At 41.2% G+C, this 12,182-nt stretch overlaps 1 long non-coding RNA gene across 1 annotated transcript in view; it reads right to left on the minus strand.

Annotated features, from left to right (window-relative positions):
• The window catches only part of LOC127044264 (uncharacterized), a 794,940-nt gene that overhangs the window by 739,234 nt on the left and 43,524 nt on the right, over positions 1-12,182 (minus strand). Inside the window, exon 2 of the long non-coding RNA XR_007772442.1 lies at positions 5,638-5,847. This is a non-coding gene — a long non-coding RNA (uncharacterized LOC127044264). The remainder of the gene's footprint in view (positions 1-5,637; positions 5,848-12,182) is intronic.

Genomic DNA, 12,182 nt, shown 5'->3' on the forward strand with positions numbered 1-12,182 from the left:
TAAGAGACAGTTTATGATACTCTTACTCCCAATGGGTAGTACCTTACTTTGAGAGCAGTCCCATTGCTTTCAATGGGACTAGTGCATGCAATAAAGGGCTACTCCAAAAAAATGAATGTTTCAGAGTCATATACTAAGGCAGGCCTAGATTAAGGCAACCTGGGGATACAGGCAAACCATGACATGTCTCCTCCCGATTCCCCACACAGCAGGTCTGGCTCTATTCTATGGCCTTATTCCCACTTGGAGTAACAATGGTGAGGAGACTCTCCCCTTTTTCCTCTGTACCCTGGAAGCAGCACCAGGGGCTCCCCTCCCTTTGGGAACAGCAGAAGAGGTGAACTTTCCCCTCTTCCTCCTGGCCAGGAAGGTCGAACAGAAACAGGGGTTGGTCCCATTCAGTGCTTACCACAGCTGGGATGCATCTATTAGACCAGGCTCACAGTATTCTCCTCCTCTTACAACAAACAGAAATCTGCTGGGATGGTGTTAATGGGCCTCCCACAAGCAGTGGGTCTCTCAATTAACACCCCTTTCAGATGTATGGAGTACTTCCTGAGTTATTGTTTCAGGCTCCGTTACACTCAGGTCATGTTTTCACACTTTTCTTGAGAACCATGTGGGTCAGATTTTTTTTTCTTTTTTAATTAAAGCATATATTCAGATGTGACTCCTGGAGCTAGGTCACTAGGCATGGGCCTCTTCCCAAGTGGTGAAATTCACCAAAGTTTAGAAGGACTGCACTAGGCCCTTACATGCTTAGCCTCCACAGAAGGGCTATGTGGAAGAAGGGGACAGAAAGTGCGGGCAGAGCACATTGTAGAGAGAGGGAGCCACACCAGGCCTGAAAAAGGGCAAACTGATCCACATCTATGTACATCTCCTGGGCCAAAACCCACACCTAGCGTAGTGCTAGAGTGCCAGAGGAGCTGAGGCTCAAAGAGCAGCTGCACTGGGACTAAGCTGCAGCCTGATGACTGCTTCTATGGCAGGGAAAGTATATCCTCTCACCAGAGCTCACTGTGCAGAGCCTGGTTGCTTTCGCTCCAAGACATATGAACTGCAAACAATTACAAATGGTGAAGTTTGAAAACAATGTAGCCCTTCCCATGAGGACTGATCCTGTGAGGAGCTGTGTGCTCTCACTTTCCATTCACTGCACCATCTTGCAGGACGCACTCAGCTCCTCAAAGGACTGGCCTCTTACGTACATGCTAAGGCCTGAGGATTCCATGTTTACAATGTTCATAGCGTCACAGCCACCCAAAATTGCACAGGCGGCACTGATTCAATGGGTGAATCTGAACTTAGGCAGGTAAAAGAGCAATTGATTTTCAGATATTTGCTTTAATCAAATGTATTTGTAATGTTAAGTCTACACATATTCTCTTAGCTAGCATGAAAAAAAAAAGCATCTTGAATATTTATTACATAAAGCCTTTGAAGTTCACCTTTAGGAAGCTAAATTAGCTCTGCCTAGTGATGCAACACACCCTACCTCATGGGAGACCAGAGATCAAATCCAACCTCATAAATCTCTCATTTCATGACTACCGAAGTTGTCAGAAACCAGATGTTGCTTTCATTCTCCAGGGGAAGGTGCGAAGCAGACTGCATTGCTCTCAAGCACTCTCTAGCAGCTCACCACTGAACTGCATTATAGCTTTAGAAGAGACTTCACGTTTGGCTGCTGGGGAAATATTGTGTCCTTGATAGGCTCACTGGTATTAAGTGCACACCCCTGTGAGTAAGGGCTTCACAATCTGGCCCATAGGGAATAAGAAATACCTGAAGCAAATAGTTTGTGAACATCATAAATGATTACACTTACAACTAGCCACTATATCTGGAACTAAATCACAGAGTATAATAATTGCTAAAACACACTTTGCTAACCGATAAAAGGGCTAAATTCATAACAAATATTGGGTAAGATTCTGATCCCTTATACACGTTGATCAGTACAATATTCCCTGACCTGTCCCGATCGGCTGGAATTTACCTCACTTGCCTCCCAGCTTGCCCCTATACAGTAGTCAACAGGACTACTCAGAGAAGAATGAAGTACTCAGTGTTAGAATGTATGGCAGATCCTTGCCCGCGACTTGTAGAAAATTGTTTGACCAGCACAAGTAAAACCTGTCAATCACCATTTCCCCCTAAAAATCTGTAACTCTGTGACAGTGAGAATGTTACCCCTCTTAAAGAATGTGAGTAATTCCCTGCTGTACTGTATGGGCAGGTGTTTATCATCTGTGCCACTGGGTCCATCGTAAGTTTAATTTCTCCACATTGCTGGAGAAGTTAAATGGTTTACATACTGTGAAGAAACAATTAAATTGCCTAGAAACTGGATGATGCAGAGCAATATAACAAGTAAGAGGAGGACAGAAGCTTTTGAGTGAGCTAGATTTGTTGTACAGACAAGCAATTTGAAATGACTGAGGTGAAGGTGAAGTGCATGTTGGTTTAAAAATTGTCTGTTGCAAACCTTCCCCAGCTAAAAGATTGTCATTCTGCTTTTTCAGCACCATGTGATTTCTACTTCTTAATTATAAGTGTAGTTTAAGAAGTGCTAGTAGTATGCTGGCTACCTCTGGCTCTGCTCTTTACTCGTGCATTATCTGTGGCAAGGACTGCTACTTGTGAATTGGACTTTATAGCCACTCATGATGCTGCAGCACAATATATAGTAACTGAACTGCTTTAGGGCTTACACACTCATTTTGAAAGATGGAAGGCTGACGTTTAGTTTAAGAAGATTTACATTTTATAGAACTTTAAATATTACCTCATGTGGATATACCTCTTTTTCATCCCACAGCCCTTCGTATACTATGCCTCATTTCCTTACATAGATTTGCAGCTTCAGTGAGCCTGTTTGGGATGTGGGACTTGTGGAGAAGAGAGCTTGGGAGGCTAATTATCTATAAGAACAAAAGAAACACATCCTGGAAATCTTGAATGGAGCAGTAGCAACTTTTTTTTCCCCTGGTGCTACTTCAATAGGCTGGCCTCCACCCTGTCTGCTTCCCAGCATCCTCCCATGCAGTGAGTAATGACCATGAAAAGGAGTTACTGGTGCTTTGATCAGTGTAGCAAGTGATCAAATTGCACTATTACAGGTAGCCTTACAAGTTTTATCTAAATAGATATATTGAAAATTAGATCTTAGAGATATGCTCTTTGTTAGCTGTGGTGCAATTTTTTTTTTAAGGAGCTGAATAAATCACATATTACACAAACAAAAACTCAGCTTATAAACTGTATGGTACTTCACCTAACATTTTTTAATGAAAAGACATATTTATTGTCCATATTTGGATACTATGATTTTCACACCTAGAAAACCTGTTCTGGAAGTGCCAGGGAAAGAAAAGCGCAAACAGTTTCCACAAGTATTCTCCATTGTAACAATAGGGAATAACTCTCAAACCAGAAGGAATTTTTTAATCACTATTTACAAAAACACATACTCGCACACAGTAAAAAGGCATTAAACTAGAGTGGACTGAGCTGAAATAGGGTGTTATTTTCACATGTTTATAGATGACATCAAAGCTCATATGTCGTTTCAGGTGAGTAAATTCTACCAATTATCCATAAATGAGTGATGATAGATATTTCTATTCAGTTCACTGTGTGTTTATTTTTAAGTAATCTTTTTAAAGACGTTTGTCTTTTGTTTATTTGTTCTTTAAACTACAGCTTGAGTGAAAATCATAAGCAAAGGAAGAGTCAAGTGTTTGGAAACAGACTGTAAGTGGCTGAAATGTAAATCATACCATTTTAGGTATTTATAATATGTGAGTGCCTTCTAGGTTAATTAGCATAGCAATGCTCCTAGTGGATCTCTAGTTGTGAAAACCTCTAACTGGAATAAGTTTTGTTTGTTTGCTTATGGGGAAAGAAGAGGGTTGATGTTGTGAATGTCATACTAATTATGGGGGAAAGATTTATCAGAGAGGAAAGTTTTGCAGTGTGAGCGAGATGCAGTCAGACTTCGTTCATTCCCCAACCAATCACCCAATGACTGAAAACTGTCTTATTTACTTGTCTCAAATGTTTCACTCTTGACTTTGTGATCTTCATTGTCCCAGAGTGTAGCCGTCTCAACAATTTATAACCTGAGATTCACTCCCTAATGTAAATGAGAAGCTGTACCTATTTAAGGACTTTGAAGATCAGGACAAAGGCATTGAAATGGTAGTGGAAGCTAACTCGAAGCTAGTAGGGAGAGTGGAGCTCACATCTGATGTGCTCAAGCAGCCTAATCCATGGAGGAGGTGAGTAGCTGCACTTGGCACAAAATGAAGCCTTTGCATTGTTCTTACTTTCCACTTCAGATACAGTGAATTACATTTATCTATATTGGATATGACTAAGGCATGGATATGACTAAGGCATAGATCACTGTGGCTAGGTTCTCATTTGAGAGGAAGCATGAAGTTTTCTTGCAGTCTGGAGGCGGAAGGTTTTTTTTGTAATCACTGATGCTACCTGATCATCTAAGCTCAGAGATGAGTCAACACAGGGCTGCCCGGGGGGGTGGGAGGGACAAGTGGGGCAATTTGCCCCAGGCCTCCACGAGAATATAGTATTCTATAGTATTGCAACTTTTTTTTATGGAAGGGGCCCCTGAAATTGCTTTGCCCCAGCCCCCTGAATCCTCTGGGTGGCCCTGAGTCAACAAACACTCTGATGCACTGCATCACTTTGACAAATGGGTTGAATGACTTCAATGAAAAGGTGGAACAATGTCCTGGAGAGTTCTTCAAAGCATTGCTCCCTCCCAGCTAGCATTGCTTCAGTCTTGCTCAGACTGAGCATGAGCCACTTACTCTTTATCTAGGAGCTACTCTTGTAGGCATTGTGACAGCTTAGTAGTAGCACTGGTTACTAAAATTACTGATATATAGTGATTAGGCACAATCTGGTCCTAAAAATAGGCTTTGGATGATGTGCTATTTAATAATATTCCAAAGATGGACAATAAACATGCCATTTAATTACACATATTAGCTGTGGCTCATTAAAATTTACGAGTTGTGTTGCCAGGAGTGTCAGCAACCAGCACATAAAACGAAAAGGCTTATCCACTGTTCACATGCAGAATATTTGCTATCAGTTTCTGATCCATAACACAGGGAATTTTGTGTTTGTTGTGAGTCAAGGCTTCTCTAACCTGCAAGAGGTGCTTAACACTGTGCAGGAACAGACCCATAACACATTAATACCAAATTATTGTCCTGAATGCATGTGTGTAATCCCATCACACCTTCAATGGGATACAGATACAAAGCCTGGGGCAGAACTGGTAGCATTTACACCTTGCACAGGTGTGATGTAATATACAAGGTGCACGACAGTAGAGAAGCAGGCCTTTTGAAGGGATATGTGGGGTTATTTTGGAACCTCACCACTTTAATGCATCAGGGAGCTGCCGGCAATGACACAAACACAAATACAGCATAAGGAGGGAGGTAGAAAATTCAACTCTGATGCACTGACCTTAGACTCATAGACTCATAGACTCCAGGACTGGAAGGGACCTCGAGAGGTCATCGAGTCCAGTCCCCTGCCCTCATGGCAGGACCAAATATTGTCTAGACCATCCCTAATAGACATTTATCTAACCTACTCTTAAATATCTCCAGAGATGGAGATTCCACAACCTCCCTAGGCAATCTATTCCAGTGTTTAACTACCCTGACAGTTAGGAACTTTTTCCTAATGTCCAACCTAAATCTCCCTTGCTGCAGTTTAAGCCCATTGCTTCTTGTTCTATCATTGGAGGCTAAGGTGAACAAGTTTTCTCCCTCCTCCTGATGACACCCTTTTAGATACCTGAAAACTGCTATCATGTCCCCTCTCAGTCTTCTCTTTTCCAAACTAAACAAACCCAATTCCTTCAGCCTTCCTTCATAGGTCATATTCTCAAGACCTTTAATCATTCTTGTTGCTCTTCTCTGGACCCTCTCAAATTTCTCCACATCTTTCTTGAAATGCGGTGCCCAGAACTGGACACAATACTCCAGCTGAGGCCTGACCAGCGCAGAGTAAAGCAGAAGAATGACTTCTCATGTCTTCTTCCGCTTATCAGAGATTAATCTGATCCTCCTCAGTCTCTGAAATAGTATCTATCTCCTCTATCCAGAGGATGAGAGAAGCTCAAATCTGATGAACCAATAGGGAGTGCAACTCCTTTGAAATTGCTGGCCCTTAAATGCAGTCCCAGAGCTCAGAGACATGAAAAATTAAGAGCGAAAAGAACTTCAAGGTGAAGCATCACAGCAGCAGCAGCAGCAGAACATCACAACAGCTTGGATTTTGATCATATTTTTTTTTACCAAAAGTAATACAGAAAAATTAAGAATATATATATATATATATAGCAAAAAAAAAAAAGCACTTAGCAAAACAGACCGTACCTCTGAGATCAAAAAGACTACAGATAAATATGCAAGCGATTACAGAAAGGAACAAAGGAAAAGAGAAATGAGTGCAGCATGCAGAGAGCAGATTTTGTTAAACAACAACTAAAATTAATTATAGCTTTTTGACATCTAATACATTCAGCCCAAATGAGTTCAGCGTTGCCACTTGCCAGTTCATATTATCCAAGAGTATTTCAGTCCCTGAAGGAGGCTATTTTATTTCATCTTTTTTACAATGTTTTTTTAAAAAAGAATTCAGCTCTAGTGTACTAGATTGGTATCTTTGTGCTGTATAGTCTACATCATATCTGTAGGTGTCACGTGCCTGAATCAAAGCCCATTGAAGTCAATGGGAGTCTTTTTATTAACCACAGATCAGATCCCATATGCCTGATAATCTGGAATCATCTCTAAAAATTTTGATGGACTCAGCTTACTAAGGGGGAGGAATAGCTTAGTGGTTTGAGCATTGGCCTACTAAACCCTGCGTTGTGAGTTTAATCCTTGAGGGGCCATTTATGGAACTGTAGTAAAAAACAGTCCAGGGGGTTGATCCTGCTTTGAGCATGGGGTCAGACTAGTTGACCTCCTGAGATCCTTTCCAACCCTGATATTCTACTTTTTACACGCCCCCAGTAATCTGTGTTTTCAAAATAATTTGGACAAAATTTTAATAAAATAAGTGATTATTAGAAAATCTTTCAGGTAATGACTATCAACAGACAATCAACAGACTTGAAGCAACAATAACTCATTTGATGCTTCTGCCTTTCTAATCCAGGATCAGACCAACCAGGGAAAAATCAGACAATTACACAGTGGTAACATATACCAACAGGCAGGGGGAATATCAGAAGCAGCGAGATGGCCAAAGATACCAACCTCTTTTTCATACAGACAGAGAAAATTCTGCTAGGTGTGTCAGCCATCTATGCAGCCATAAACAAAAACATCACAGCAACTACTGTGAGGCAAATGCAAGTTAGCCTAAAAGAATGGAGGATTTTCATGAGGCTTTACAACCATAACTTCATCAGGAGAGGCAAGGGCCCAAAAGGGGTTTGCAGAGTTGTAAAATAAGTTTTTCACTGCAAGGTGAGTTTTGTGGTGTTGTTTGGATATTATTGGGTAACTTGTAAGTAAACGTGGAAGTAAGTCCATTAAGGACCATAGTACATGTCAGATTTTCTTTATATGAACTTTCTTTCACTGTGGCTACAGGGAGTTGAGATCTTTATGTCCCATTCTGTGGCTGGATAATCATCGCAAATGGAGTGGGTCTGAAGCCAATGGTTCAAAGGTGATTTCAATAGATCTAACTTTGTTCTCTTAAGACTAATGCTTTCCCTCTCTCCCAAATAACCTGCTTAGAAATGATCTGTGAACACAAATATCTGGCACCATAGTAAAAACACAACATCAGCCACACAGTTCTATAAGGAATATAAATCATTGTCTTACACATATATGGGGCCAAATATTGCCCTTACTCACACCCAGGGCAAGCGAATTGAATTTAATAGTTCTCCCAAAGATGTAGGATTTCCCTAGCACCCTCTAAACAGCATCCCTCCTCAGATATTTATTTCCTTTACCTTATTTTCTTCTGCCAAGACTGAAATGTGTAGAGGAAAAAATGTGTTTTGGGAATTTCAGATGGGTGTACGGGCTATAGGGAAATGATATATGTAATGAATTAAATCTCCAGATTACATAGTGAATGCTAATGAGTTAAAACAATATCAGACTAAGGCACTTCGATTCAGCAGAATCACTCAAGTTTGCTTTAGCTTTTTTTTTTTTTTTCCCCTGTACAGCCTGAATGGATTAATTACTGGTTCAGTGCAAGGTTAATAATCACTATCAACTGTCAGATTCACTTAAGAGTTTACTGAAGAGATATTAACAACACTCTGACATTGCGAAGCTTAGATCTTCTGTGAAGTCAGTTCTTCCAGGAAAAGAATACGAGAGACTCAGTGAATACTTTATCCAGACAAACACAGGTCTGCCATGGCAGCTTAGCCGGTATAAATAATAACAATAAAAAAGACTCATATAAAAGATGTTAGATGGTCCAACACATTCTTTTTCCTAATGAGACTTCTCCAGGGCAAAAAGGACGAGAGATGAAGGAGTATCAGTCATGCATAGCAATATGTTGATGTAAAGATTTCATTCTTTAATTTGAAACATTTAAAAAAAACCCAACACAGTAATTAAATTAGGTTAATTTTTTATTGATTTGTTTTTTGAGGGTGTGTGTGGGAATTCCAAATGACCTATTCTGGGTGTGGAGGGAATAAGTGAAGTACTGAACTGAGAAAGAATCAGTGCAGATGCAAAATGGAAAGATAGTGTATAATAAGCTGTTGGACTTCTTTGGGGGAAAATATCTGTAAGAATAGTACAACAATACATCAGGACTATGCTGTATTTTTTAATAGCAGGGGGACTTTTTTTTCCTTCAGTGTAGTTAATACTGTAGCAGATCTTTTAAAATAAATAATCCCAGAGCTGACAGTTCCAAGGATAATGTCCTGCTGTGATTGACTGAGAGGCCTGGGCTTCCTCCTGTCACACTCAAGGGAATTTGAACTGACTGATTTAAGGCGGGGGGGGGGAGGGGACTACAACCAAAACCCTTTAATATCCTGGCACTGCTGTATTTCTGTTTACTGTAACAACAGCTGTGGTGATGCATTTTGATGTACTTTTGAATAGAAGCACCTTGTCTGGTTGGCTAGCATGTGGGTTGAAAAGGAGACAAAAGTTCAGGTATGATAGGAAAATCTTTAGACTTCAAGTCCTCCAAAGCATTAGAGATATAAGAGATATCATTAAATGTGCATCATTCTCTGCTATCCCTATAATGCAACACAGAAGCTTCTGAACTGGAACCAGGCATCATCTGAGATGTAAAACTTTATCATACAATCAATATGTTCTTTTCTCATTTCATAATGCAACTTCAGCTCGCCAAGGGGGTTTGCTAATAGGGTTGGGGTGGTTTGGTATGTTTTTAAATGGACAACCTTTAACCCTTGATTTTTGTTTTGTAGAAAGTTTTGTTTTGTGACAATCTGAGGACTGGATCATGTTCCAGTTTAACTTGGTTGTGCAGAAGAATAAAGAGAAATAACACCCCGCCCTACTGCCTCTGTGCAGCTGGGTAAGACCTGTCTAATGCATAGTTTTAGGTATTACAGATGGGGCTGCATGCGGGGTCCTCCCAAGTGGAAGCAATTAGTCAGGAAACAGTAAGGGAATGGTTGTGCCCACCCTCTACCGGAATCAGCAATCCTCTCTGGGAGCACTCTGCTTACTCCCCTTTCATTGCTCAAGTCTTTGCTTAAAGGCACAATCTAGCCAAGAATCAGGCTTCAGTCTGAGGTACTAGTGTTTGTGGGCTTTGTATGAAATGTAAGTGTAGGCCTGGAACCTAATCAGCACCCCCTCCCCCATATTAAATCAGCCTAGGGTGAAACTCAGGCAGTTCTGCACTAAAATGGAATAAAAAAGAATGTTCTGCAGCTGATAAAGCACCCCCACCTCAGGAATGTCCCTAACAAGAGTTATAACCATCAACGTTGTAAAATAGAGACACCCAGGCACTGGGAAATTTTAGGGAGCAAACAGAGACTCAACAAATGGTAAGATAAGCTCTAACCAATGAATTTATGCTGGCCATCTGCAGAAATGGAGAAGGTCACAAGTAGCTCACAATTTAGGCATGAAAGATTAAATGTAAAAAACTTTGGCAGGAAGGAGGACACACTGGTGCCAGTGTGTATCTGGGTAAAGTTTTTGTTACTTAGGGCAGTGGTTCTCAAAGTCGGTCTTCCGCTTGTTCAGGGAAAGCCCCTGGTGGGCCAGGCCACTTTGTTTACCTGCTGTGTCTGCAGGTTCAGCAGATCGTGGTTCCCACTGGCTGCCGTTTGCAGCTCCAGGCCAATGGGAGCTGCGGGAAGGGCAGCCAGCACATCTCTCAGCCTGCGCCACTTCCCGTAGCCCCTATTGGCCTGGAGCGATGAACCGCAGCCAGTAGGAGCCACGATCAGCCAAACATGCAGAAGCGGCAGGTAAAAGAACTGGCCTGGGCCGCTAGGGGGCTTACACTGAACAAGCGGTGGACCAACTTTGAGAACCACAGACTTAGGGGATAATGTGATAGTGAATTGGAAGGAGGTAGCTAGTTTTACCTATATAATGTAAATGAAAAACAATGCTCTTTGGAAACCATTTCCGGACTGCACTTCAACATCAAGCTGATGGAACTCTGACCCCTCTGCTCAACAGTGATGCACAGAGGCATGGCTGGGAACCCCCAGATGAGTGGATCCTGACTGCCCATCTTGTGAAATGTGTATATTGGGAGTGGTGAGCATAAGAGATTTTCTTGGTATATTTATTCTGTATGTGTTGCTAATAAATAGATATGTAGAGCACAGCTGTGTAAGGCTCTTTCATTGGGAAAAGGTTCTGCAGACCCCTGGAGCCTTGAGCCCCGTGAGAAAGGGCAGATACTTAAATAGATCAGGTTTCTCCCTGAGCCCCATGGGTATGAGTAGGTGCCTTACTTCCCGAGCCATCAGAAGGGAAATGATGGGGGTGTCTAAATTGACTTGGTCATGTCTTGAGCCCTCAGTAGGATATAACCGGGGTGCCCTAGGTTGCGCGGGTAACATAAGTGCATGGAAAATCTTCAACCAAATCCTTCTTGGAACAAAAATCTTTCTTCCCTGCTCTTCAGCTTGTAACACAAGCTTTCACTTTGTGAACAAATTCTGTGCAACTTTGTAGGCAATAAGGTGGAAAACAGTTACAAAAGAATAAAAACCATCACAAAGAAAGCTGTAAATTAAGCAAGGCAGAATTTTCTTAAGTAATTTTTCAAGTTCAGTTCTAATCAGAAAAGTAACTCTGTGCATATGGCCTTTAGTACTGACTTCCTCAGCCTTTTTCAGTGGGGGCTACTTTACTACTTTTTGCCCAGCAAAGTTAATATACAATAGCAGCAGCCAAGCAAGCTGTGTCAAATTCAGTCTCAGACATCAACAGATAAACTCCGATTTCAGAGAGAAGAGTGTGAACCTGTGGTGGTTACTAATGTATGAAGCAGAAAAAAAAAACAGGTAGGTTGTGAACTTGGTTAGGGGACTCTTGATCAAAATTCCCAAACTTAATACATTTGATATGGTGGATCATAAATATAAAATAAATATGGAACGAAGGTGTTATTATTTACGGTGTCGCTTTTCTGGCCATAATAACCCTCCATTGACAAGGATCCTACACATTTTTAAAGTAATTCCTAAAATGCTCAGCATGTCACCCTGATGCCAAGGTTGCACTGTTGCTCCTCAATTTTCTAGCAGAACTTGCTCATCTGTTTAAATTAGCTTTGAAATGCTAGGTAAGAAATAACTGACCATAGATGTACACATTATTGTAAGTGAAATAAGCACAGTACTTTATGAACAAAGAGCCATCATGTTTTTCCTTTATCCACTCTGCCCACCCCATTTTACTGCGGTGTATATCCAAGGCTTGAAAAATCCCTCTGTAGTAGATATATTGATCTGGAGGCAAAGCGAGAGCAGGCTGATTCTATACAACATGTTGGAAAGTATCCCAGGAATGTCTTAAGAGATGCTTCTGCCTTCCTCAGGCTGCTGAGCATTGCTAGCATTGCTAGTACCCTATAAGTAAACGACAGGTATCCCTGACTGCTAGTGGTGTCTC

The sequence above is a fragment of the Gopherus flavomarginatus genome, chromosome 2 (assembly GCF_025201925.1).
Source record: "Gopherus flavomarginatus isolate rGopFla2 chromosome 2, rGopFla2.mat.asm, whole genome shotgun sequence".
Taxonomy (NCBI): Eukaryota; Metazoa; Chordata; order Testudines; family Testudinidae; genus Gopherus; species Gopherus flavomarginatus.